This window comes from Equus przewalskii, chromosome 13 (genome assembly GCF_037783145.1).
Source record: "Equus przewalskii isolate Varuska chromosome 13, EquPr2, whole genome shotgun sequence".
Classification (NCBI taxonomy): domain Eukaryota; kingdom Metazoa; phylum Chordata; class Mammalia; order Perissodactyla; family Equidae; genus Equus; species Equus przewalskii.
The window spans coordinates 89,030,691-89,056,312 of NC_091843.1; the positions used below are offsets into that span (position 1 = coordinate 89,030,691).

Genomic DNA, 25,622 nt, shown 5'->3' on the forward strand with positions numbered 1-25,622 from the left:
CTCTTCATCTGACATCACCTTACAAATCATTTAAAGTAAGTGGAACTATGTGCATGTTTTTCCCTGTAAAGGCACAGAAAATCACAAGTTTAACGCCTCTGATAGACTTAGCTTCTTTCAAGTCGAAGGCTGCCATCCCAGCTGGCTCAGCATAAAGCCAGATGCAGCCTCTCGCCCCCACCACCTGATCGCTTCATGTCACGGTGAGATGCTCCTTTGTCACTTGGGTTGGACCCCTTGTTATTTTAACGTGCAGAGCAATGTTGGGCATAATCTTTTTTGGATGGGAAATAAATGCGACTTAATTAGAACTCACAAGTAGGCAGAATGCAATTGCGGCCTTTTTGGACCTTGACCAGGAAGCCACAGCAGATGCCTCAGGATTTACAGAAGGGTCGTTCAGTTCCCTCCTGGGTGAGGCTGGTCTCGAGCCAAGCCTGAGAAGAAGTGTCTCAGATCCTGAGGACACAACGCTGGTGACCACGGACACACCATTGGCGACACCACATATGACACCATAGGCCAGGGAATAGGGAAGGTTAGCAGCTAGGGGTCAACACATGGTTCTGATATTCAGGAAAAGCCTTGACGTTAATCCTTTGAAGGGTTGAGAAGGATTCGCGTGGAGATGATGGGGAACTGACCTTTCATTCCCTGGAGTTCTTTCTCATCTTGGCTGGGACAGGTAGACAGACTGCGTTAAAGAAGTTGCTTGAAGTGCTTTTCATTCATTTGGGAACTGCATTTCATTCAGACATTCAGGTGGCCCCAGATGGTGGCTGCCTTGTGTGGATTGCCTTGGGCTGCATGTAGGAGAGATCTGGCCAGAGTGGCTTCAGCACAGCGGTGAACCGGTCTGCAGGCTGGCGGTCCAGCGCTGGGCTATAGCACCCCAACGGGGCCATCAGGGTCCTCGGTCTCCTGTCTCTGCTTTGCTGTCCTGGGCCTGGCCTCCTGTTCTGATGCTTGCAGGACAGCGGCTCTTGGCCTGACTTGTGCTTTCCAGGCAGCAAAGGTGGGGACAGACAAAGGGGGAAAGGCAGGTGCTAGATGAAGCTCCTCCTTTTTTTTGAGACTGTAATAGTTTCCCCCAAAGGCCCACCTAGGAGACTTACGCTTCTCTCTTCTGGCAGAACTAGGTCACATGAAGGTCCAGAGATGTCAGGGAGACCGAGAGGAGGACTTGTGTTGGGGCTTAAGGTTACCCCACATAAAAATGTGATTTTGTTAGTAAGGATGAAAGAGAGAAGAGGTGTCGGAGGGGCCGCTCCGTGGGGCCTGTGGCTGGATAGTCAAAGGTCGTTTTGAACGACAGCCCCCTTGACTGAGTGATTACCATGTGCTGGGGACAGTGTAAGGACATGGTTTCCTCATCTCATTTAATCCTCGCAACAAATGCAGGGACGCACGGCGAGGCTTCTTAACATCTCTGAGCCTCTGCTCCTTCATCGGTAAAATAAAGATGCTTAATAGCCTCGGTCTAATAAGAAGACCTAGCAACATACATTTAAGAGGAAGCCCCAGGCTCAGGGCCCGGCACACAGCTGCTTCTCGGTAATCTTCAGCTGTCATTGGTAAACACCACCGGGAGAGATGCATCCAATAAATCAAAATCCAAGTGCCCATTCTGCGAGGAATGGTGCTAGAGGTTTCCACGCCCATTGCCTCATTTCATCCTCACAGCAACACTGAACGCAGCCACTGTTATCACCTGCATTTTGAGATGAAGAAACAGTTTTTAGAGACTCTCTCACTGGCCCAAGGGAGTGGTGGAGCCTGGTTTTCAAGGCACGCTCTCCGACCTGCTCCCCTCGGTCCAGGAATGTGGGGGAAGGTGATTCCTGGGGCTGTACCTGGTGTTGGGGACCCCAGGGCTGTCTGCGTCCATCGTGTCTGCGAAGACTGGGCCTCAGGAAAAGGTCTCAGAGGCCTGCAGCTGGTGAGGCCACCCCTGGACATGAGGGCTAACGAGGCACCTGGTTGAGAGTCCACGCAGCAGCTTAAACGTTCCTTGACAACAGATTTCTAAAGGTAAGATTTGGAGAATTTAAAGATAAACGGGGCCCCTGGATGGTTGTCACACTTGATAATTCACCGAGCTTACACTTAAGCTTTGGTGCTTTTTCGTTTGTACAATGTTTATTGACTGAGAGATTGAGTATACAGAAGGACGATGGCCAGGCCGTATACACTCCTGCGTTGCGTAACGATGGGGACACGTTCTGAGAAATGCGTTGTTAGGCGATCTCGTCGTTGTGCAAACATGATCGAGTGCACTTACACAAATCTAGATGGTATGGCCCACTACACACCTAGGCTGTATGGTACTAAACTTAGGGGACCACTGTCAGTTATGCGGTCTGTCGTTGACCAGAATGGCGTTCCGTGGTGCCTGACTGTGTAACAAGGGCGCTCTGACCCGTGGCCTGCAGCAACCAGCCCAGGAAACCCAACCCACTGTCTTCAGTGGCCGGCCGAGGAAGCCAGCCTGTATCTACAAGTCAGACTTGCAGGAGGGCAGACCACAATCTCCACCATCTCTAGCAGCTGCTCCAAGAAGCCAAACAGTGACCGCTCAACAATTGGCCCCAAACGGCTAGGACTTGATGAATAACTGATGCCTTCCCTAACTTTTGTCCTTGCTTCTAACTTAGGGCCAAGCACAGAAAGCCCCTTATGCACCTCTGACCGTCATACGGGGTGCCCTGCTTCTAGTTGGCCCTCCTGCAGCTTCTGCACACTGCCAGCCTCCAACAGGGGCACGCCCAAGCCTTCCTTTCCTCCACAAGACAGCTTCCCCATTACTCTGCCTGCCTCTGAGTCTCTGCCAGACACAGACGATCGTGGCTGACTCTCTTGCTATAGCAAGCTCTGAATAAAGAGCCAGGGCCTGTTCTCATTTGGCTCATCTTTGTTTATTCCCACAGACAAATGTTTGTTCAATAAAATAATTAAATATTGCAATAAAAAGGTTCATAAAAATGAAGTGGGAACCAATATTGTGGGTTCCAGGCAAGCTGGGCTTTCAAAAGGGTGCTGTTTTCATCCTGAATGTCAGAGTAAAATGAGACGTACACAATACATATAGCATGAGAAAAATGGATTTTGAGTTAATGGGGTTGAGCTTAGGGCATCTGGTTTGCCAAAAGGAGAGCCGTTGCTTTGTTTGGGAATATTTTGAATAAAGTGAGAACACTTAAATAAGTTTTATGGCCGTATTCACGGTATACATGAATGTATGAATAAATGCAAAAACGTAGCAGTTAATTCCCGGTCTTGCCTGTCGCAAATCTTAAGTGCTTTGCCTGTCTGACACATACTCAGACAAGCCATCTGTCCTGTATTTGAGTTTAATCATAGACAATGAATTTTAAAGCTCTGTTATTTGTCAGACATTGGACAACTAAATGCAAGACCTAACTTTCAGAGGGGAAAAATGTACATTAAGGCATGACTGTGAATTAAAAGCAATTTGACTAAGTAAATTATAAATCTACCATAATCTCATCCAGCTCTGTTTACAGCCCAGCTTGCTTTGCGAGTCTGGGGAAAACCAAATGAGACAAAAGTTTCTGCCTTTCTCTCTCTGGTCCTGTTTCCTTGGCAACAGTAATCTTTATATGCTCCAAGATAGGGGACCGCATCCAGTAAAGGCAGTCGGAATTTCAGCAAAGTTTCTCCCTAATCCTTCTCTTGTGTTATCACATGATTTGTTTTGTTACAAAAAGTGATTTTACACCCACTTTTTAGATGGTACTGGGAGTGTTTATTGGATATCCTAGAAAGGCTGCGAAAACTTGTTTTTCCCCATGAGACATGCTAACATTGTAACCACCAAGAAGAAGAAAGTAGCATCTTGATAGACCCAAGACTAGGCACCTGCAAACGGAGAACTAAAATGTCTCTCTCTGGTTCTGATACATACACAAGCTCTCAACTGCAAGCTCGCGGTGCCACTCAGTCACCCACACGTGTTCCAGCCAGGGCACCTCTGCCAAGAGAGCCATTTTGAGAGGAGTCTTGGAACTTTGAAATCATTTGTATACTCTGAAGGGAAGGGAGGGAGAAAGGGGAAAAAGTAGAAACTAGCCTCAGGGAGATGTGTCTGGAGGGTGGTGGCCCTCTCCACATCCCTTTCTGGTACTTCCTGAGAGTGCATCTATTCAAGAGATGGAGGGGGTCAACCAGCACGCTCTTCAGATGGAAATACCTGAGCTCCACCCGGGCTGTTAGTTGCTCATAGATTCACAGGAATCTGGCCCTATGAAGGGCGGGTGGGGGTTGGGAGTGCTGACAAGCTGCATCAGGGACCCTGGGGAGAGCTTGCCTGCATGGGGCTCAGACACTACGGCACACCCAGGGGACACTAGGAGTGAGGAGGCCTGAAGGTGTGGTTGTAGCAGATGGGAGAAGAATGAGAAAGGGAAAGTTTACTTCAAGACGTTCCGGTTAGGGAGGAGGGAGGCATTGGCCCGGCACAGAGGATTTTTAGGGAGGCCTGTTTGTGACACGATTCTGTAGGATACTACAATGGCGGGTGCATGTCATTATGGGGCAGTCAAAACCCACAGAACGTGCAGCATGAGAGTGAATCCATTGCAGACTGTAGACTTGGGGCGATAATGATGTCTCAGTGTAGGTTCCTAACAAGTGCAGGTTGTGACAAACATCCCACTGTGGTGCCGGGTGTCGGTAGGGGAAGGTTGTGTGTGTGTGGGGTGAGGGGATGTGGGAACTCTGCACTTTGCACTCAATTTTGCTGTGAACCCAAAACTGCCCTAAACAAAGTCTATTAAAGGGCACAGGTTGAAGCTCCAGAGATGGAGTCTTGATGGCTAACCGGGGAACCCAACCACCAACTAGAACGTGGCTGCTAGGAGGGTATGTGTCCTAAGCTCCAAGCAACCCGCTCCCAGCTCAGACCGTCAGCACCAACCCCCTCGTGAGAGAATGACAGTCTGCCTTCTGACAAACATCCATATGTGAATGCTGCACTCACAGTGCAAATGCTGTGTCAGAGATTTTTGTTTCTGCAAATTTTTTTCCTTCACAATACTAGTGTTCGAAATTTAATTGCTATAATATATTTTTGTTTTCCTTTTCGGGTATTTCCCTGGAGCAGAAAGCTAACTGGATAAATGTTTATTGCAGCACTGTTTACAATAGCCAAGACGTGGAAGCAACCTAAGTGCCCAGCAACAGATGAATGGATAAAGAAGATGTGGTAAATATATACAATGGAATACTACTCAGCTGCAAAACAGAACAAAATCATTCCATTTGCAATAACATGGATGGACCTTGAGAGAATTATGTTAAGTGAAATAAGCCAGCGAGAGAAGGATAATCTGTGTATGACTCCACTCATATGAGGAATTTAAAATTATGGACTAAGAACAGTTTAGTGGATACCAGGGGACAGGTGGGGTGGGGGGTGGGCACAAAGGGTGAAGTGGTGCACCTACAACATGACTGACAAACATTAATGTACAATTGAAATTTCACAAGATTGTAACCTATCAATAACTCAATAAAAAAAAATAAAAGCCAACAAATCATAAAAAAAAAAAAGAAAGCTAACTGGATAAATGGCAGCATGGGTGTACAAATGGCCACATGTGACCAAAAATTCATTTATTTGCTTATTTGCAGAAAAAAAAAGAAAGAGAGAGAGAGAAGGGATAATCATCTCAGGCAGAAATGTAGAAATGTTCGAAGAGATAAGCCAAACCTTTTGGGAAGAACATTGGCTCTTTCAAAAAGTTCTGCGAGGGCGGATTAAAGAGAGCTGGGGGGGAGCAGTGTTTCTCTTGGACGACAGAAGGTTGGCCTTACTGGCCTGTGTGAGGGCAGGGCTCCTTGAACTTTCTGTGAAGAGGCACCTTTTGGCCTTGGGATCCCTGGGGGTGGAGGGGGTGGGGTACAGAGTCACGATGCATGGGAGGGGGAGCAGACGCTGCTGGGTGGTGCCTTTTGCCTCTAGAGAAGGCTACGAGGAGGATGGGTGTAGGACCGTGACTCCCTGCACCATCTCTGAATGGCACTCACAGCTTCGCTCGCCCTCTAAGAACCACGTCCATGACAGCATGGTGGAGCCCCGAGGTCTCTGGGCTGGCACTGCTTGTGCTCCGACATTCACCATTCAGGGAGTTACTCAGGCTGGAGCGAGCTATCCTCAGTACATCCTTTTCCACCTCTGAGGACAAGGGATGGGCGTGACCCCTGCCTCTGCGTCTCTGAGAGCTTTCAGGGGCTCTCTCAGAACCAGAAAGGAAGGGAGCCACCCCGGAGAGGTAAGGGCTGCAGAAATCGCACCTGGAAACAGGGCCAGGCATCAGGCCTCAGTGGGGAGCAGGTGGAGGGGCCATGGGAGGCAGGGAGAGGAGAAGGTGTGCCCTTCTCTGCTCTCTCCAGGGCTGGCTTACACGTGGACATCGTGTTCACAGGTGGGCCTGGAGGGCGTCAGAGAGTCTCGACTGGGCGTGGCATTAATCTCTTTAATCTATGGCACTGGAGAGAACCTGCAAGAAAGGTAAAGAGATGAGGAGACGGAGCAGCTCATGCCCAACACAGGAGCCCCACTAGCAATGGGAAACGTGAGTGTCTAGGAAAGGGGTTTCGGTCTTCCTCCTTTCTTCTTAGAGCTCAGACCTGCCTGTGGTCTGAACGCTCTCCCTGCCTCTCTGGTCCTCTCCCCTATCCGTCACATCTCCCTTTACTTCTCTTCCTGGTCTAAGCCTGTCTTGACACCTGCTCTTGGAGGTCCCAACCCAACTCTGAGGGTTACAGTTGATGATTGAAATCACGCCCCACCTGTCATCTCACCCCACGGCCCTAGGATTCCATGTGGGTGAGGCAGGTGCAGCCGCAGGTGAGGGAAGGTTCTCAGAAGGGATGAGATCACCCTAGCGGCCCAGCTTTTAGCATCTCACTTTCAGCGGGCTAGTTTCTTCATCTCCTTTTTTATGTTTCTGGAGATGACTAAAAGCCTTTGAAAACTTCTCAGCATTTGGCAACAATCTGCCCCAGCCTAGTGATATGATTGCTCTGTTCACACTGAGCTGCAATTTTAGGCAGAATTTTCAGAGCATCTCAGCATCCAGCAACTCACGAGAACTTGGCGGCAATTTCGGGAGACATAACATCTGCTGATTTCATTTTGTTACAAGTCACCTGGGCAAACACTCTCCCTAACTGTGCCCCATAAGGAGCGAGTCTCCAATTAGAAGGCAGGGTTAATAGCAGTGGAATCCTCGCGGGGCCTCCTATAGCAACGCCTTGGAGCGAGCGCACTTCTCGTGATAACAAAACAAAACCATTATTTTCCTCTGCTGCTTGGATGGGCTATTTGCTCATGTCTCACCAGCGCTCACAGCTTATTCTCCAAGGAGGAAGTAGTCTTGGTTTCTTTGAGAAGAAACTGCTCCTTTTATCTGGGGTTTTGAATAAAAGGATTTGGAAGTCATTTACTGTGCATTTTAAAATAACGAGGTTCTATAATAACATCACGCCCCAGCACTTTCTGATCGTTTTTAAAAGCACGACTGCTGCATCTATTCAGCATTTTCCAGAGGAGACCTTTGAGTGTTGATATAGAACAGAGACCAAGCACACTGAGTTCCACAGTTATTCCTCCTGCCTTTTCCCCCGACTACTACGGTGTTGCTCAGGAGAAGTCTGTGGACTGAATGCCTCTGCAAGGCCCCGCCTGCTCTGGAGGCAGCAGAGCCCACACTGGTCACCTTCAGTTTATTATATGTCCTGACCCCCCCCAAGCCTCTCTCTTCAAGGTCAGTTTTCTGTTTCTGGAATACAATGACTGAGGACAATGCCTTGGAAGAGATACTGCTGCCACCACCACCTCCTTGCCATCAGCTGGGGCCTGAGAAGGGCTTGCATGTGGCAGGCTGTGGTGCTCCTCCCTGCCGTACGTAGGGTCCCCTGGCTAAACTGAAGAGGGTGGGAAATGACTGAAAACAGTCTGAACTGGGGCCCAACTGGAAAGTTGAAAATTCCCTTTCAGTGTTCCACGCAGGTTTTTCTGAACCTCTCTTTACCCCAGTGACAAAGCTCTCAGAATATCATGGGATCAGAACTGATGGCCCGTCTGGGGTTTATAGCTGACCTTGAATCCTGACTCTCAGCCTTTGCTTAATTTTCTGTGGTGACAATTACAGCTCATTAAAAAGCTGACACATTGTTTTCCGCCTTTAGCCTGTCTCTGTGATTCACTTAAATGTCTTAGGGAAGGAGGAGAAGAAACCACATTAGTCACAGAAAAAAAAAATTGGGGCCTCCCTTTTTATGTCATAAAGTTATTTCTACTTCGAGAGTTATTAGATGACTTCCACTGATGCCCTTCTGTTGAAATGCTAGGCGGTGAAGTTAAATGTAGTCGGCATCCTGTCCTTCATCCACTTGAAAGGTTCTTGAGGACCTAAAACAGAAACACTGACAGCCACACGCCTTGTTGCAAATTCATCCTTAGAATTTAACTGAGGGAGAAATGACACGTGATGAAGAATAAGTTTTTTTACATCCAGAAAAAGTTGACTGGAGAGTTTTCATGTTTCAACTTAATAAGAATAATTTCAAACTTCTTTTTATCAAAATTAAAATGTATCTAAGTAACTTGGGCTGTTCCCTTTATAGTGCAGTGTAAAAAACTAGATTTATTTAAATAGTAATAAATAGTCAACTCGTTATTTAACCTGATAGTCACAGTTTCAGAGGGGAATATTTTCCAAGGAATTTGAAGGAAAAAATATATATATATTTTTTTTTGCTGAGGAAGATTCGTCATGAGCTAACATCCATTGCCAATCTTCCTCTTTTTTTCTCTTTTTTTATGTGAGCTGCCACCATAGCATGGCCGCTAACAGACGAGTGGTGTAGGTCCGTGCCTGGGATCCGAACCTGGGCCACCAAAGTGGAGTGTGCTGAACTTAACCACTAGGCCACTGGGGCTAGTCCTGAAGAAATATTTTTGGAAGTGAGGTTTGGGTCTTTCTGTGGCACCTAGGGTAGGAGGGTCTGCAGAAATGCACCAAAGGCTTATATGAAAAATGATGAGAACAGGGAGGTAATTTTTCAAACCACCCAGCTTTTGAAAGATAAGAATCAAGGTATAGCCTAAGTTAAGCCATTTATTTGTAAGAAATTTTTGAAAGCCTTTAAGAATAACTTATGTTTAAAAGCTGATAAGCAAGAATTGTTTGAAATTTGGGACACGTTTCCGTAGAGAGGGTGTTACCCTTGATGGGCGAAGTTCCTGTGGTGGCCACTAAAGGTGTGTGGTCCTAAAGTAGCTGATCTGTAATATCAAGCTTGCTTGGCTTCTGATGAATTTGGCCTTGGGGTGGAGCAAGGAGGGTCAATCATACTATACCTGTGAATCTGAAACTTGCATTTTTCTCTTAATATGTAACCGTGTTCTTTCCATGTGACTATTTTTCTAGTCCTGGTCTCTTTTCCTCTGGCAGGGGGTTGGACATCTGGACGTGGGAATGAAGTGGGCACCCTGGGCAAGCCTATATATCACTGTGTTAGCAGACATGTCCCACCAGAAGCAGTCCTTGTTCTTTCCCGTTTCCCATTCTATTGGCCTCCCCCATCCAAGCTGCCTGATAAACACTTGTACTTCTCTCCTAGCTGCCTTTTCTGGTTCCTTTGCCTGTTTAGACCTGGGACTCCAAACACATTTGAATGCATGAAATCAGAAAATATATTCTCTATGGCTTGGCTATGGACAGAACTTCTTAATACAATCTCTCATAAGCATTATTTTACAAAAGTATAATCTGTTGGCAAAGAGCTCAGACCTCCACACCACTTCTCTTGCTATCTTTGCACTGTGTCTGGTGCCATGGCTGTGGTCCATAGTCTGGACACCACGGAGCCTCTCACAGCACTGGGCCAGCACCCACGTCAGTCCACACTGTCGCGGGAGGGGAGGTGTTCAGTGAAGAGCTGATGCGCTGGGCAGCAGAGCAGATGTGTCACCGGCTGGTATGCCAGTTACATTTGGGAGAGAAGAAAATGAGCATGCAAAGCACTGACTAGGTTACCTGGTGGGCCTTACATAATCTTCCCGCCTTTAACAGCAACGTGAATATTTTTATAAAAGCTTCCTCTGAAGTACAAATGACATGATGAACAAATAGGTGGGACATTTACTTTTTAACTCTATTTTTAGCCTTGAACTAAGTGACTGGAATAGAATTGTACACATTTTTTGATTGATGAAATGAAAGTTGAGTGAATGAAAGCATTTCTTTCTCAACCTGATATCTTCTTTCTTGGGCATGGGGGCTTCTTTTTATTTTGAGGCAGGCCCCAAGTCACGAGAGTAAGGCAAATAGCATTGCTGTGTAGGTGGGACACCTGGCTTGATCTTATTTCCCTGGCTCGCAATTACATCAGCCTGTGTCACTGGAAGCAGAATGTGCATGCAGTGTCTTTAGTCTGGAATGTCTCTGTACTGGAAAGGCATTATTGCTTTAATCATCACCACACCCCTGGGAGGAAGCAAAGGTGGAAACTCTGACCAGCGTCCCAGCGTCACAGGCGAAGGGGTTCAGGAGACTGAGTGACTGGATGCCTCTGTGCCCACAGACTGGAGGCAGCGCCAGCACCGGGGAGCTGGGTTCCAGTTTCGAGACACTGACCTGTGTTTCTGTGTGGAATGTCCAACGACTCAGATCGTTGACGACCCTGTGGCATGCTGAAGTGTTATATCGACACAAAATCGATTTGAATGGAGTTACAGAACCAGGTAAATAATCCTCATTCTAGCTTTATTGAGTATAAAAGGACAGTTTCCTGACATGAGGGAAAATTATGTTCCTTCAAAGGTGTTTGAATCATTGGTTTGGGGCAGCTTGGTCAGAAAGTTGGGGCAGAGGAACAAACATGCTATTCGCTGAACTTGCCTTAGGGCCGACCTCCGCCACGCTCCCTGAGGCCAGAGGCTCTCTCTCCCACACAGACACGTAGAGCAGCCGCACACAGGCACACACAACACCACACACACAATACCACATGCACTCAAACACGTACACACACAACACAGCACAATACCACATACACTCATACACATACACACACACTCAAACACCTACTCACACGTACACATGCACACAATACCACACACACTCAAACCCATATTCACACGCATGCGCACACAATAACACACACTCAAACACATATACACACACTAAAACATACACACACTCAAATGCTCACACACACACACACATGCACACACACACTCCAGGTCTACTCTGGCTTTGTGAATCTTTTTCAGTTGACAGTTAAAGAAGAACTTTAATTTTCTGATATTGAGAATTAAATTAAAACTCTATTTCATCTAAAACATCTTAAAGGACCCCGTGCCTGGTGCTGCAGAGGCAGCCTGTGACCGTTTGAGGCACCTGGTGTCTTCGAGCTAGAGACACATGTGGCCAGTGGGTGTGAGGCCTCAGGAACGCGGAAGGGCACGCGCTGCTGGGTTTCGCTGGTTGCCTCACGTGTGGCCGGTACTGACCGAGGGCTGCATGGTGTAGGGGGGTAACCTGGGGAAGAAGGGCTGGTGTGAAGTGATGCTGGAGAGGACCCCTCATTTAACCAAGTGCGTGAGAAACAGTTACCTAAGGTGTCACTTGGGTCTGGTGAATTGCAGCCCATCTGGGGCAGGCCGTGTTCCCGCCCTAGAGGACAGGGTTTTGGGTGGAGGCCCCGAGGAGACCATGTCATGCAGAGGTTCTCATGCCCATAGGGGACTGTGCCTCTTTAAATTGCAAATAGTTTGTAATTCCCCCTTTACTGCCCCAAGTTAAAATTGCAGATAACATACCACCCAATGTCCAAAAACCATTAACTGTGTCACGGTTCAGGTTCCCTGGGAAACAGAACCTGAGATGGCATGAGGGCGGCAGGTGTGTTGGACCTGCTCCCAGGACCAACACCTGCAGGACAGAGGGAGGGAAGCAGGCTTGGGCAGAGGGGGAGGTCGGGCTGGGCTCTGACTCAGTCCCAAGAATGACTCAGCAGACGCGCAGGGCGCTCTGGAGCTGGGCTGATGCTGCAGAATGTGGCTGATCAGAGCCTTGTTCCCCACCGGCCGGTCAGTGGATGCAGGCTGCTCCTGAGTGGTTGCTGGGAGGGGTGCTGGCACTCAGCTGTGGGCTGTCAGCCCCTGGGAAGCCCTGAAGCGGGGATCTGGGTGGGACACACACGGTCCGCAGAAACTGTAATAGACAGGAAATAATAGGAGAGTAATTTATAATAAAAGCATGTATATTTTTGGCGTGACTAAACTAAAGGATATTATGAACTAGTCCAATGCTTACAACTATTTCTAATGAATTAGTTCGGGCCTAAGAGAAGACAATATTCAGTGGAATATCATCAACACTCTTTACGTTTGGTGTTTTGGAATAAGGACTGGGTCAGGATATTTGTAGCTCTACTGGAATGCAGAGTTACATACGCAGCCTGATACACTGTCATCGGAGATTTACTGAAAGGGCCGTCAATTCTAGGTAAAATTCCAAATGAGACAAGTATTTATACACACCGATTGCATTCTTGAAAAATTCAATGTGTAATAAATCTGTGAAAAAATACTTTGCGTTTATATGTTTATTATAAATAGAGTTGGATGTCAGGCTCAGATAATTTTATCAAGGTTTTCATTTACATGTTGGACATTCATTTGAAATTAGGGCAGGATATGGGACACTTCTTGTCATGTGGCCCATCTCCCACACTTGACACGTGTTTACCACCTTTGGCCCCCTGTGAAATGCAAGCGGGGCCTCCCAACCAGGGCAAGAGTCAAAATGCTCCCAGAAATTGTCACGCTTCCCCAGGGGTGATAGCCCTTCCTTGGAGAACTGAGTTGGTCAGTTCTCTGCTTCTAGTCTAAACACAACTGTCTTCTCAAGACTTTTTTTTTTTTTATTAATGTTATGATAGATTACAACCTTGTGAGATTTCAGTTGTACATTTTTGTTAGTCATGTTGTGGGTACACCACTTCCCCCTCTGTGCCCTCCCCCCACCCCCCCTTTTCCCTGGTAACCACCGATCAGATCTCCTTATCAATATACTAACTTCTTCTCAAGACTTTTTAAAGCAAGAGATGCAGCAACCTCTGTGAGGTCCCTATTTCAACAAACTCGTCCCAAGTAAAGAGCCTACACGGCTGCATGCACACGTAGTGAAGCCCGCAGTCACCCCTGGGGTCCCACAGCCTCGAGTGATGGCCCCCTCGGCTCTCCCATAAGGCCTGGGGATGTCGCCCCAAGTGTTTGAATCCCACCAGAGGGTCAAAGCCACAGTCTGGTTTATTGATGACTGACTCACTGACTAACATCCGGGTTGGGCCGTGTGCAGCCTGGGCTCCCTTAGGATGTTCATCGCCCACCGTGTCTGCTCCCTTGCTTCTGGCTCTGGCGAAGCTGACTTCCTGGAGAAGACAGTGGATTCCCGAGGGAATGAATGTCCGCACCCGCTTCAACATGCGCAAAGCAAAGGGCTGTGTCCTCCTGAGCTTGAGGGACCTCAGTGGGCAGACCCCGTGCGTTCCTTCCTTCCTGCATCCGACCGGGGCCCAGCAAACACAGCCGAAGCAGCCCACCCGACGAGGCCGACGAGGGCTGATGAGGGGCGTCAGGCCGCGGACCGAGGAAATGGAGTTGGAGAGAAGGGGAAAGGTTCTAAGCCTTATCGAAGACCAGACAACAGCAACACCGATTCGGAAATTGAAAAGGAAAGCCTGTACTGTGAATTATTTCATACAGAATGTTTTATGCCAGTTCAGACGTTGGGATTTAATCTTTAAAGTGCTTATGCAGCGAAACTGCTGACCCCACTGATGGTTCGGGCTGCATGAGGACTCACACGCCTCTGGAAAAGACGGCCTGAGCCGCGGAGTGATTTGCATCCAGAAGACACGATGCTGAGATGGATGCATTTTATCTGCTCACCTGAATAACGTACAGACAAGTGTTAGTCATTTGTTTGTGAGTATTTTCCATTACCACTCATCTCCCGACATATGGCGAACATTTCTTCTTGTTTTCTTCTGTCGCCTCTTCACCGGGCTGCCAGAAACAGCTGGCAGGTCTTTGTACGTTTTTGCTGATGACTTTTCTGATGCTCTGGGTTTCTTCTTGTGATTAGAGAGGAAAATTATTGATTTACCAAAGACATTAGTTCGTTGTGGCTGAGATGCCCAAGAGTGTTTTTTAAGTGAATAATCGATCACACTGCTGATTTGACCTCAGAAAAGGAGCATCTTAGGAATTTCCAAGCAAATGTCTATGGATATAAGCGCCATTCTGTACTCAGAGCATCACGGGTGCCGGTTTTCTAAATCGTGGTATTACGCCTTCGTAGACTTGACGATGTTCACATTTCATCAGAAAAAACAGAGCTAAAAATTGTGTGCCCACAGTTAATTGTAACAGGAACGTGATAAATCTGTATAGCGCAGCCTTACTAATTTCAGTTTAATCTTAATTTTATGCAATTTTTCTTAGTTTTTGAAAAAAAATAAAAGCAATTCTAAGTCTTTGAAATTTAAGCAAGGACTCAAAAGGGACTTCTCAACGCACATTCGAGAAGCTGGGCCATCATTTCCGGTGGTCCTGGTTGTGCCCGGCACACCTGCTCTTGGAGACCCCACCAGAGCCAACAGCCGAAGAAGCGCCTGGACTCAGGAGAGCAGCCACTGGATGCCTTGCGCCCATTCAAAGGACCTTCTGTTCCTGAACCTCCTCCCTGCTTCGGTTTTCAGATTTGCACTTAGATTCTCGGGGATATGGACTGAGAAGGGCAGATGCCTCGTGGCAGACCTCTAGCCCTTGGGATGAGAGAAACTCCACCGGTGCAACCCTCTCCAGGCAGGTTAGACCAAAACAGGTGAGAAAGACTCGGAATGAGCCTGGGTAACGCTGTCTGCAGTAAGGAGACTCGGAAGACAGTTCTGAAGGCAATTCCAAATGAGGATGCTAAAAAATGTTCTCAGTGAAATCAATGCACAACCTTCCAAATAGTTATTTAAAAAACATAAATTACATGCTAACTTTTTTTTAAAAAAGAAAAGGTCTTCATTAGTTAATATTTTTATTTTACATTCAATTCTCAATTTTCTATAATTGTAGGACAAGAATATCATATATAATGAACGCCTATAACTTAGCCAAATGTTTTATTGAACTGATGGCTAAGACAAAAGAGAGCAAATTAAATTGTATCTCCTCTTTGTGTCTCTGCCTGCATATTGTGTGTGTGCATAAATATACATATACACGCATTTTTTTTTTTTTGGTGAGGAAGATTGGTCCTGAGCTGACATCTGTGCTAATCTTCCTCTATTTTGTACATGGGATGCCGCCACAGCATGACCAGCATGTAGGTCTGCACCCAGGGTCCAAACCTGGGAACCCTGGGCCACTGATACAGAGTGCAAAAACACAACTACACCACCGGGCCGGCCCTTATACATAGATAGCTTTAAAGTAAGAAGGCAAGCTGTAAGAACATAAGTAAGAAAAGACTAGTCTAGTAAAAAGATACATTGTAGCGTCAGTCTCAGAGCAGTTGAGTTAATCTAAAATAAAAATGAGGTGTGTTTAAATAACATCTTGAATGAAAATTGTATTATCTGTTATGATCATAGTTCAGAACTAATATCAAAAAAATGAAAAGGTTCTATATGTTAAAAAATTTTAAGGCAAAAACCAAACAATTTTTGCTTTTCCAAAAGCATAAAAGAGGGCTAACAGAAAACAAACAAAGATCATGAATGGACAATATATCAAAGAGAAACTAAAACATGAAGAATATGGGAAAAATATCAACCACACAGAAATGCAGAGTAACAACATAGCATCTATGTTTTTCTTTACCTAACAAATTAGTAAAAGTTAAGGGGGAAAGAGAGGGAACTGACAGGGTGTAATGAACAAATGCTTTCATAGGTTGTCAACGGGAGTATAAACGGACACAGTATTTTAAGACACAATCTGAACTTTAAATTTTAGAAATCTTTAAAAGGTTGATACCTTTGACCCAGTCATGCCATTTCCAAAGGTCCTTGCTATAGACATTCTTCATTATTGAGAAAGCTTCAGGTTAAAATGTTCATGGAAGCCTCGAAATCCAAGAGAAGAGGACTGGTGACATAAACAAGGGCAGATCCACTTGATGGAATATTGTGCAACCGTTAGACGTAACGTTTACAAAAGTTACGCCATAGAGAGGAAAATGTTTATGGTAGCATGTTAAACAAAAATAAAGCAGATCTGCATCCAAGTTGTATGCAGAGTATTAAATAAGATATGTTAAGAAGGAAAAACAAAACCCCAAAACAATGTGTAAGAAAAGAGGCTGAAAAGAAATATACCCAAATGTGAACTATGGTTTTATTAGGATGATGATTCACCTACAGATCATGTGTTTCCTTTCTTTCTACTTTCCTAGTTTTATTTAAAAAACAAAACCTACTTCTAAGGTTATAAGTTTAAAAACCATCAATAACAACATCTTCCGATTGTAGGCTCCAACAGGTGAATAGTGAGGCTCCTATTCTAATGTCGGGTGAAAAATCCTACCTTTAGGGGAATGGGTGACTTTTCCAAAAATTCTGGATATTGACATGGTTTAAGCTGAGTCACTACAATAAAACGTGAGGCATAAAATTGACAGTTGTCTAGTTATGTTTATCACTTTGTATATGTGAACCTCCAAGGAAAGGAGTTTATTCTACATTCCCCTTTTTGGTGGCTGAAATGGTTCTGTTTGGTCCCCAGGGAGCCACCATTTACCTTGCTCTCTTTGAGCCGTTTCCCTCAGCCCCCCTTTCTTGGGGCTGCTCATGTGTCCCCTTCTCTTTACTAGGGAAGCCGGACGCCTGGACACCTGCGCAGAATGGATGCTACAACAAGCCTCTCCCAGCCCATTCTGAGTTTTAATTTCTAGTGACTCATTATTGCCCATCTACATAAAGGCTCACTTTCATCAGGTCTGATATTTCTCGTTCCTTTAGAATTATGCCTGCAGCTCCCAGAAACATTGGAAGTTATAACTAGAAAAATTAAAGGAGTCTTAGCTACAATAAGCAAACTGGGCTGGGCATCTTCGTGGTCGGGAGGGAGAAGGGCATTAAAAGTCAGTAGCCTTGGAAACGCCTTTTGCATTGCTTGGCTGGAGAAAGGCCCTTCCCCCTTCTCCTAGCTAATACTGCCCACTCACCCTTCAGGTCTCCGAGAAGCATGACTTCCTCACGGATGCTTTCCTTGACTCCTGAACTAGGATAGGCCCTACGCTCTCCCTGGGGCTCTGCCCCTCTCTTTCCAGGACTTGGAAGTTATTAGTAATTGTCGTTAATACTGGTAAGTATTAGTAAATCTTTCTTTCCTGCTGGGCTCTGAGTCCATGAGAGCAGAGACCTTATCTGTTTTATTTATCATCACGTCCCCGGTGCCAAGAACAGGAGCCTGGCATGCACTGGCTGCTGAATAAATATTTGTTTAATGAATGAATTTTCCGGGGCGATCTAAGGGAGAGAAAGAATGGTTGGCACAAAACCAAATAGTGGTGGAGTTGGAAACATAAATACTAAAACCTTTATTATTTTTCTTTAAAATGTACATGTGTATATGTAAAATCTCGTGTCGATGCTCTAGTACCGAGTTCAAGAAGATTGGACTCAGCCTTTTGTGTTTGAAAGTGATGAGCACATAGTTTGGTTGGTTCCCTTACTGTGAGAGTACCAGCCGTTGGAACCCCTCCAGAGTTTAGGCTAAGTACTCCTTCGGTAACTTGACCCACTTGAGCAGAGCTTTTATGTAAATAAAGTTGAGCACAACCTAAGAAATGCACAGGAAGGCGTTCTGCCAGCTGGCCAGTCTGTGAATCCAGAGACCTCCTAAGTCCCTCTTTCCTGAAGTTCACAGTAAACTGCTCCCCTTCGCACATCTGTTCTTGCCACTTCCACTTCCTTGCCTTTTGTAGAAGCAAAATTCTCGGAATTTGTCTTTCGGGCACAAATCACCTTGTAATTCTTTGCACTGAGTAGCTATGGAGCATGTAACTACAGAGCTTAACAATTACCATATACTGTAATCATGCAAAGATTTTAATCTTTCAAATTAGATCTCACCTCCACACCAGGGACGAAAAGGAAATGTACAGGATAAAGGGACGAAAAGGAAATTTACAGGATAATTAGCTCATGGGCTAGTCGGCACTTCCAGGGGTTGCCAGGGAGTCTGCAGGAGTGGTTTTAAGGTAATATTTATTTTTTATTAAGTGCCTTTTATTAAAACTTTCTGCATGCTTTGCATTTAAGAAACTGGAGAAAAATGCTTTTTTGCAAGCCCAGGCAGTCCTTCTGTAACAAACCCTGGGCAGAGGGTAGCATAGTCTCCTACCCTTCAGGGTAAATCATTGGTCCTCCATGTATATATAACAAGGGAGCCAAGTCAAATTTTAAAAGTGAGATGCCAAAAAAAAAAAAAAAAAAAATGAAGTCAAATTTAGGCTTATTCTTTTTTTTCTTTCTTAAAGATTTTATTTTTCCTTTTTTCTCCCAAAGCCCCCCGGTACATGGTTGTGTATTTTTTTAGTTGTGGGTCCTTCTAGTTGTGGCACGTTGGATGCCGCCTCAGCATGGCTTGATGAGTGGTGCCATGTCTGCGCCCAGGATTCAAACCAGCAAAACCCTGGGCCGCTGAAGCAGAGCGCATGAACTTAACCACTCAGCCACAGGGCCGGCCCCTATGCTTATTCTTTATGAGCTGGTTTCACAGGAACTTTAGGGGAGAGAGTTTTGAGTTGCAGAGTCACCTACCCTCACCCCAAACCAGAGCCACTGCACCCTGCCCGCTGGAATGGGTCGTGCATCTCTTCTCACCGCCGTGTGCGTGAAGTCACATCGGTAATTGGAAACTGGCTAGGGTGGTACTAATTCCACCAGGACAGTGGGCCAACCCTACAAATCAGGGCTCCCGCCACACATTTACCAGCACATTGCTTCCCAAAACTATTCTCTGAGAGAGGAGAGGAAGAGAGGCAGGGAGGGAAGAAGAGAGATTTGGGAAGAAATACACACACACACACACACACACACGTTGTAAAGCCACTAGAGGAGTGCTGACCCGGAGCAGGTGCTTCATAAACGTGAGTTCCTCCCTCCTTTTAGCAGCAGACAGGAGGAGTGGGACCACAAGGCCAGTTGAGCTGCACATGGGGGTAGGGGTGGGGACATTATGCCTATTGAGTCCATTGTCTCTGACAATTGTGGCATTTTCAGGGGTTGACCTACAAAAGTGAGGAGGCTGGAGAGGAATGTGGCCAGGAAACACGGGTGAGTTGAAAAGAGACCAGCCCAGGCTCAGCATCAGCTCCTGAGAGCAGGAGACTGGCCTGAGCTGTAAGTACGCGGGATGTTTGGGGGCTGCGTGCAGGGCTTTGGGAGGGCTTGGAGCAAGTTCTTTCCAGAGAAATAAAAAAAAAAAAGGTGTTGAACTTAGTAATTTTTCAACTTTGCACTCTCATTAGAAATCGTAAACCAGCTTTTACTCACTCTGATAAGGAGAATCATCAGGATGAAATTATATTGCCAATCAAAAAGTGTTACTGAGGGGCCGGCCCAGTGGTGCAGCAGTTAAGTGTACAGATTCTGCTTCAGTGGCCCGGGGTTCACCGGTTCGGATCCTGGGTGCGGACATGGCACCGCTTGGCAAGCCATGCTGTGGTAGGCGTCCCACATATAAAGTAGAGGAAGACGGGCATGGATGTTAGCTCAGGGCCAGTCTTCCTCAGCAAAAAGAAGAGGATTGGCAGCAGATGTTAGCTCAGGGCTAATCTTCCTCAAAAAAAAAAAAAAAAAAAAGCGTTACTGAGAACTTATGTGACCTGTCCTGAAGCTGGTACTGTAGAGGCTCAGGAGAAAGATCAAGCAGGAGCCTTATTTCCAAGGCTCTTACAGTCTCGTTGGGACAAAGCTAACCCACGGAAAGTGGTAGGATAAAAATTAATCACTGGGCAGTTTGATGCTTGCCAAAAACAGCCCAGTAGGGTTTAGAGAAGGGAGGGAGCACAGTGGGCAGATCATTCTTTCTGAGCCTCAATGCCTGCTAATATATTTCTTTATATTATTATGAGCTCCATTACCGTCATCAGCAAAATTATAGTACTGCTAATAGAGATCCGTAGTAATAAATTCTTTACTACGATTGTAGACTCCTTCATCCTTAGAGCTACACTCCACAGTGGGATGAATGCCAAGGATTTTAAATCCTTGCTTTATACTCTCTGAGAGAGTCAAGTTCAATAGCTTGTCTCCAGCTTTTTATCATGTCAGTAGCAGAGCCGGGGGGAAAACAAAACAAAACACAAGTCTGCTCATGGGATCACTGGCTCTCAGGAAATAACTTGAAGGGCCGTATCAGATTGAGGGTGGAAGCTAGCCTAGAGAAGTCCCAAACGTCAGAGGAGATGAGGACACACGAGGAAGTGATTTACACGCTTCTTGGACGTGGAGCAGACACAGGATTTTCATCTTAGCCCTTCAGACAGTGGGGAGGCATGTGGACCTCCCGTATATGGGAAAATTGGAACTGAGGTTAAGGTGTGCACATGAGTTTCGACCTCAGCCAGCAGCAATTCTAGGAATGTTTCAGAGATAACGCCAGGCAGCCCAGCTGAGGAAGTGGGCGTGGGAACTCAGTGTAAGTTGAAGGGTCAAGGACAGCTTTGAGACCTGAGGCCTTGGGAACAAATTGCAGAAAAGAAATACAAGGAACAAAAAAGATATATATATATGGATATATATATATATATATATATATATATATATATATATGGATATATATATACTTTTTCCAAAGAAGAAATTTAATTAGAACAATGTCAAGCAGTACAGAGAGGAAGTATTGGTGTGTTCTAAAAGTGACAGAGAAGATAAATAGGGGAGAAACGCTCATTCAAGGAGGATCATCACCATCAAAAATAAATTCAATTTTCCCTTCACTCATTCATTCAAGAAATCTTTGTTGAGCGCTCACTCTGTGTCAGTCTTGGCCCTAGCTGTCGGGGATTTGGAGATAAATCTGGTCCTCTGAGCCCACGCCCTTGAGGAGCTCTCGGTCAAGCAGATGGAGCAAATGTCTTGGAAAATCTGTAATTACAAAGCAATGGAATGGCGTGCTGTAATAAAAGAAAGTTCACAGACCACCACACCGTCTTTTGAAAAGAGGCTTCCATTTCATTTCTGAAATTATATGTTGCTTACCCTGCATTAGAGAATTATCCTGGTCCTTTACCCTGCTCTGTGGGGACTCTGAGGGCGAGGGAAGGCTATGTCAGAATGACTTGTCATTGCGCAGAGACAGCACAGATGTGACGGGGAGATACGGAGCTTGCATCTGAAGGGCATTTTTTGTCGGAGCGCTTTCATTTTTACAGCATTCAGCAGAGTCAATATTGCGCATCACTGCTGTAGAATACGCGCCTTCTTCCTTATCTAGCAGAGAGCTCTTGCCAGATGGCCTTTCCATTTTGCACAATGACATATGTCCTCTTAGACACAAAGGGCAAAATCCTCAGCTGAAAAGTCAAAGATTCGGTCAATCAATAGGTTATCTTGTTGAATTGATATCAGATAAGAAATTTTATTAATTTTGGAATTGAAAAGATATCTTTTTATTCAGAGATTTAATTAAATCGGAAGTGTTTAGAGGCATTATATGGACAGGCAAGTACACTTTTAGAATTTTGTTCAAGAAAGGCAAGGACAATACTTATAAGCATTCTGGAGTATGTTGGAAAGACATAGCATGTGAAATGGACATAAAGGACAGGATTTGATCTGTCGCATGAATTGATGGTCCTGTATCGTGGAGGTCCTCTCAACTTCTGGCCCATGCCTCTAGCTAACTGGCTTCTTTCTACATACTTTGTGGTATGAAAAATATGTCACTAATAAGGCCCAAATCAGGAACAATTTAATTATCCTATGAACAGAGGCTGTGTGTATTCATACAAAATGATGTTAAGAACTGAAGCAGGTTCCCAGAGAATTCAGCAGGAAAAATACCGATTTGACGTCCGGGTATGAAAAGGGAAGTATACAGACACTCCAGGGGTCTGGTCTCATCTTCACAATTGCTTAGGTTGTCTTCTTCTCCTGCGTGGCACGAGTATGGTCATGGTTGATTGGAACTACTGCTCCAGAACTCTTTTCTCAGAGGACATTTAAATTGCCAGTTGTGCCCAAATTGCTGGTGCGAGCCCATCTGAATAGGCCCCAGCATGCCACTACCTGACGCTCCCATTTATAGTAAGAGACTTATGTGCTCAGTGTATGTTTTTTGGGGGGTGGCTGGAGAAGGCTGTGGTGGTGGAGATCATTGAGGGGGAGGCATCAAGTGCCCTCACGTTGCCCCTTGGTGCTGTCCGTCTCCCATGGTCAACACTTGGCAGAAACAGAGAACCCTAACGTCACCAGCATATTCAAAGGACTCATTTGCTTGGACACTCCCAAAAGATTTTTCAAAAACTATCTACTCTTTCGTAAACATTTAAGTTAACAACTTAATTCTTCCGTCTTGGATTTAAAGGAGTTCACTCTTTAATAGGAGGCAGACAATGTTAAGCACATTGTAATTTGAAATTAGATGAGAACTGTCTGTAATTAAAATAAATATTTTATGACAGATTTGATAAAATAGATTTTAAGTAACTTCCTGAAATGCTGTTTGAATCAGAAAGAATTTAAATAGAATTTTTACCTGTGGGTTTTATCTTTAAAACGTTGATAATTTCAGGAAACGTTCCAGGAACATTTGAATAATCAATGTCACTAATCTATACTTCATCGATTATTCTAAATTCGGAACCTCTCTCAGAGGCCAAGTTTCATCCTTAACAGGAAGAACCAAGAGGACAAGGTGCCCTGATGGATGTTAGGCCACCATAGAAAGATTTAGCATAAGTGAGGGATGTGGCTTTCTTTTTCAAATGTGATTTCGGTTATCAGGCAGTTTTAGGAAAAAGGTCATATAGAAGTTGAGGGTCTAGAAATGGATTGCCCTCAAATGATCCATTTAGTGTATGTACCATCTGGAAAGTCTTTGTGTCCCCCGGGCGTGTGAGTGCCTCGGTGTAAAGACCCCTGGTCTCAGAGCACACTCTGGGTACCGCTGCCACAGCGCTGAGGAGTAACATCTGAACTGCTCTCTGCCTGTCTCTTTTTGCCCCCCACCCAGTCACTAGCATCCCCCCAAAGCCCTTTGTCTATGACTAAAACAAACCTCTCAGCCTGTGGGAAAGCCCCTGCTGACCTCATCCTTCTTCCCCTCCGCCCAGGCCCACGCCCAGCACCCTTGGCTCCAGCCCAGGGATCTCAAGAGTTTGCATGGCTCCTTCCTGCCACTGTGTCCTGTTCTCTCCGTCTGGGCATCGTATTCTCCAGATACCAGCCTCTTCTACCCAGTAAGGCAGAGCTGGACTCCCCCCGCCAGGAGGGTTTCTTATTCAGAGTCTCTCCCCCTTCGCCCCATTCTCACCGTGGCCTTTGCAGCTCCAGTATATCTTACAGGTCTGTGCAACTAGCAAAGACAAACCTGGGCAAGTGTTTGTCTTCTTAATTAGGGTCAAGTCCCGGAGTAGTGAGGACTATGCTGTACTCAACTGTGTGCCTCCAGCACCTAGCCCAGGGCTGGTTAAATGTTGATTGAATGATCAATCTAACTAGTTTAAACCCATTTCCAGTATGAGAGGCACATGGAATCTCCAAGGGGGAATGTTGCTCTTCCCTGTCCCTAGGGGGCCCTGCTGAGGAGTCTGACGTTTTGCCACCAGCCGTAGCGTGGGAAACCAAAGGAACAAGACCCCTGTGCTCCCAGCCTACTCTATCTGCAGTGGCCGTGGGATGCGGGCAACTTGCAAGCTGGCTTATTTCTGTGGAACAGCTGTGAAATTTACAGGGCCACCCTCAAATTATACTTATTTACAAAGACAAATAAGTATCTCCTTTTGTTAAAAGAAAAAAAAAAAAACCCTGCATGCCCAAAGTATTTTAGGTAAATGAAGACTTTAGTTTTCCCTAAAGGGCTTAACAAAGAATTTCAGTTCCTGTTGTCAGTAATGTCTTTGTGGCAGGTCCCTAATCTTTTCTTTTTCAAATTTCCTTCAAAGGATGGTTAAGGAGTCTTTAATTAACTATTAAAACGAGTGTTCTAACATGGAGGACAAGATTTAGAAAATCCTTTTAATTACTGGAACCAGATTATCTCGTGATTTGTAAATACCAGTTTACTCCTCCACCAAATTGGGCTTTAATTAAACTGGGGGTCGGGGGTTGGGAGCACGAATACTACAAGAAAGTGCCTTAATTTGCATCAGCCCCAGCTTCAATGAAGTTGGCTTACGGGTGGGGATGAGAGACTCTTATGGTTTATTGTTTAAACTGGAAAATCAAGCAAAATGGGATTTGCTTTCCATACAGGAACTCATGGAAATTAGACACACCCTTGCCACCTCCGATTTATTCAAATGTGGTTGCTATAGGATTACCACAGGGTCCCTTGGTGGTAAGAGTCTATGAACCAGCCATGCGTTTCTTTTTTTTCTCCTCTGGATACATTAATCGGGAGAAACTAGGCTATGGTTCTTGTGACAAGGAAAGAAAAACCAGAGCTCACTTTACCCCTCCCTCCATTCGATGTTTAATATTCAAGATGGTGCACAGTTTGTTGAGAAAATCAGGTACATGTTTTGTCATTCCCCTTATGGATTTCAGTCAACACATGGAGGTGTTTGAAATGATCTGCTAATCCAGTTTCCTCTCCTTGAACCATCTGGTTCGAATTCTGTCTACCTGCTTGGAGTGCTCCAGTCTCGTCTGCATGTACATATAAGGAAGTCACAACTCATTAACAGTTTAGGGCAAATCCCTGTGGAAATATACAACTTCACTGTTGTGGTAGGTTTCCTCTTGGGAGCAAATTAGATAGGACTTTGATGTAAACCAAAGAAACCTGAGGGTTTTTGGAAGACATGAGTGGTCCTAAAACAAAAATTAAACTAATTTAAAAGCTTTTATTTTAAATGGGAACCAACTTATTGCAAACCATTAGCTCACTAACACCACAGCTCAACTATAAACGGTCAGGTGTAGCGATGAGCAGAATGTGGTCTTACTAGCTTCATGATGGGACCCTTGATCTAATTTCAGGAATGAGCATCCACTAATAATAAAACTAGTGGGTAAAAATCCTGTGGCAGATGTTTCTCATTGGCTAAGCCAACAGACCTACTCAGTCTTCTTATGGCCTCCATTTTAGCGGCTGGAAATCTCAATACTCTCTTTCCCAGCCTCCCTTGAAGCAAGGCATGTCTGTGTCATATGGTTTTGGCCCATGAGTTGTAAGTCAAAGCTTGCTGGGGGTTTCTGGGAACTATTTCTCTTTCCTGATAAACGGGAAAGACCTATTTCCTCGTCTTTCTTCTTAGACACGAAAAGAAAGATTGAATGTAGGTGTGATGTCTAGAGCACAGGCAATCATCTTATGATCATAGGGAAATAACTGCAGACATCAATCTGAC

The 25,622-nt window shown here is 45.4% G+C and overlaps 1 long non-coding RNA gene across 2 annotated transcripts in view; it reads left to right on the plus strand.

The window, feature by feature from the left end:
- The first annotated feature begins 10,556 nt into the window (after positions 1-10,556).
- The window catches only part of LOC103562311 (uncharacterized), a 58,255-nt gene continuing 43,189 nt past the window's right edge, over positions 10,557-25,622 (plus strand). Inside the window, exon 1 of one of the 2 annotated variants that reach the window (XR_011525741.1) lies at positions 10,557-10,774. This is a non-coding gene — a long non-coding RNA (uncharacterized lncRNA). The remainder of the gene's footprint in view (positions 10,775-25,622) is intronic. The other variant, XR_011525742.1, reaches the window with a different exon arrangement.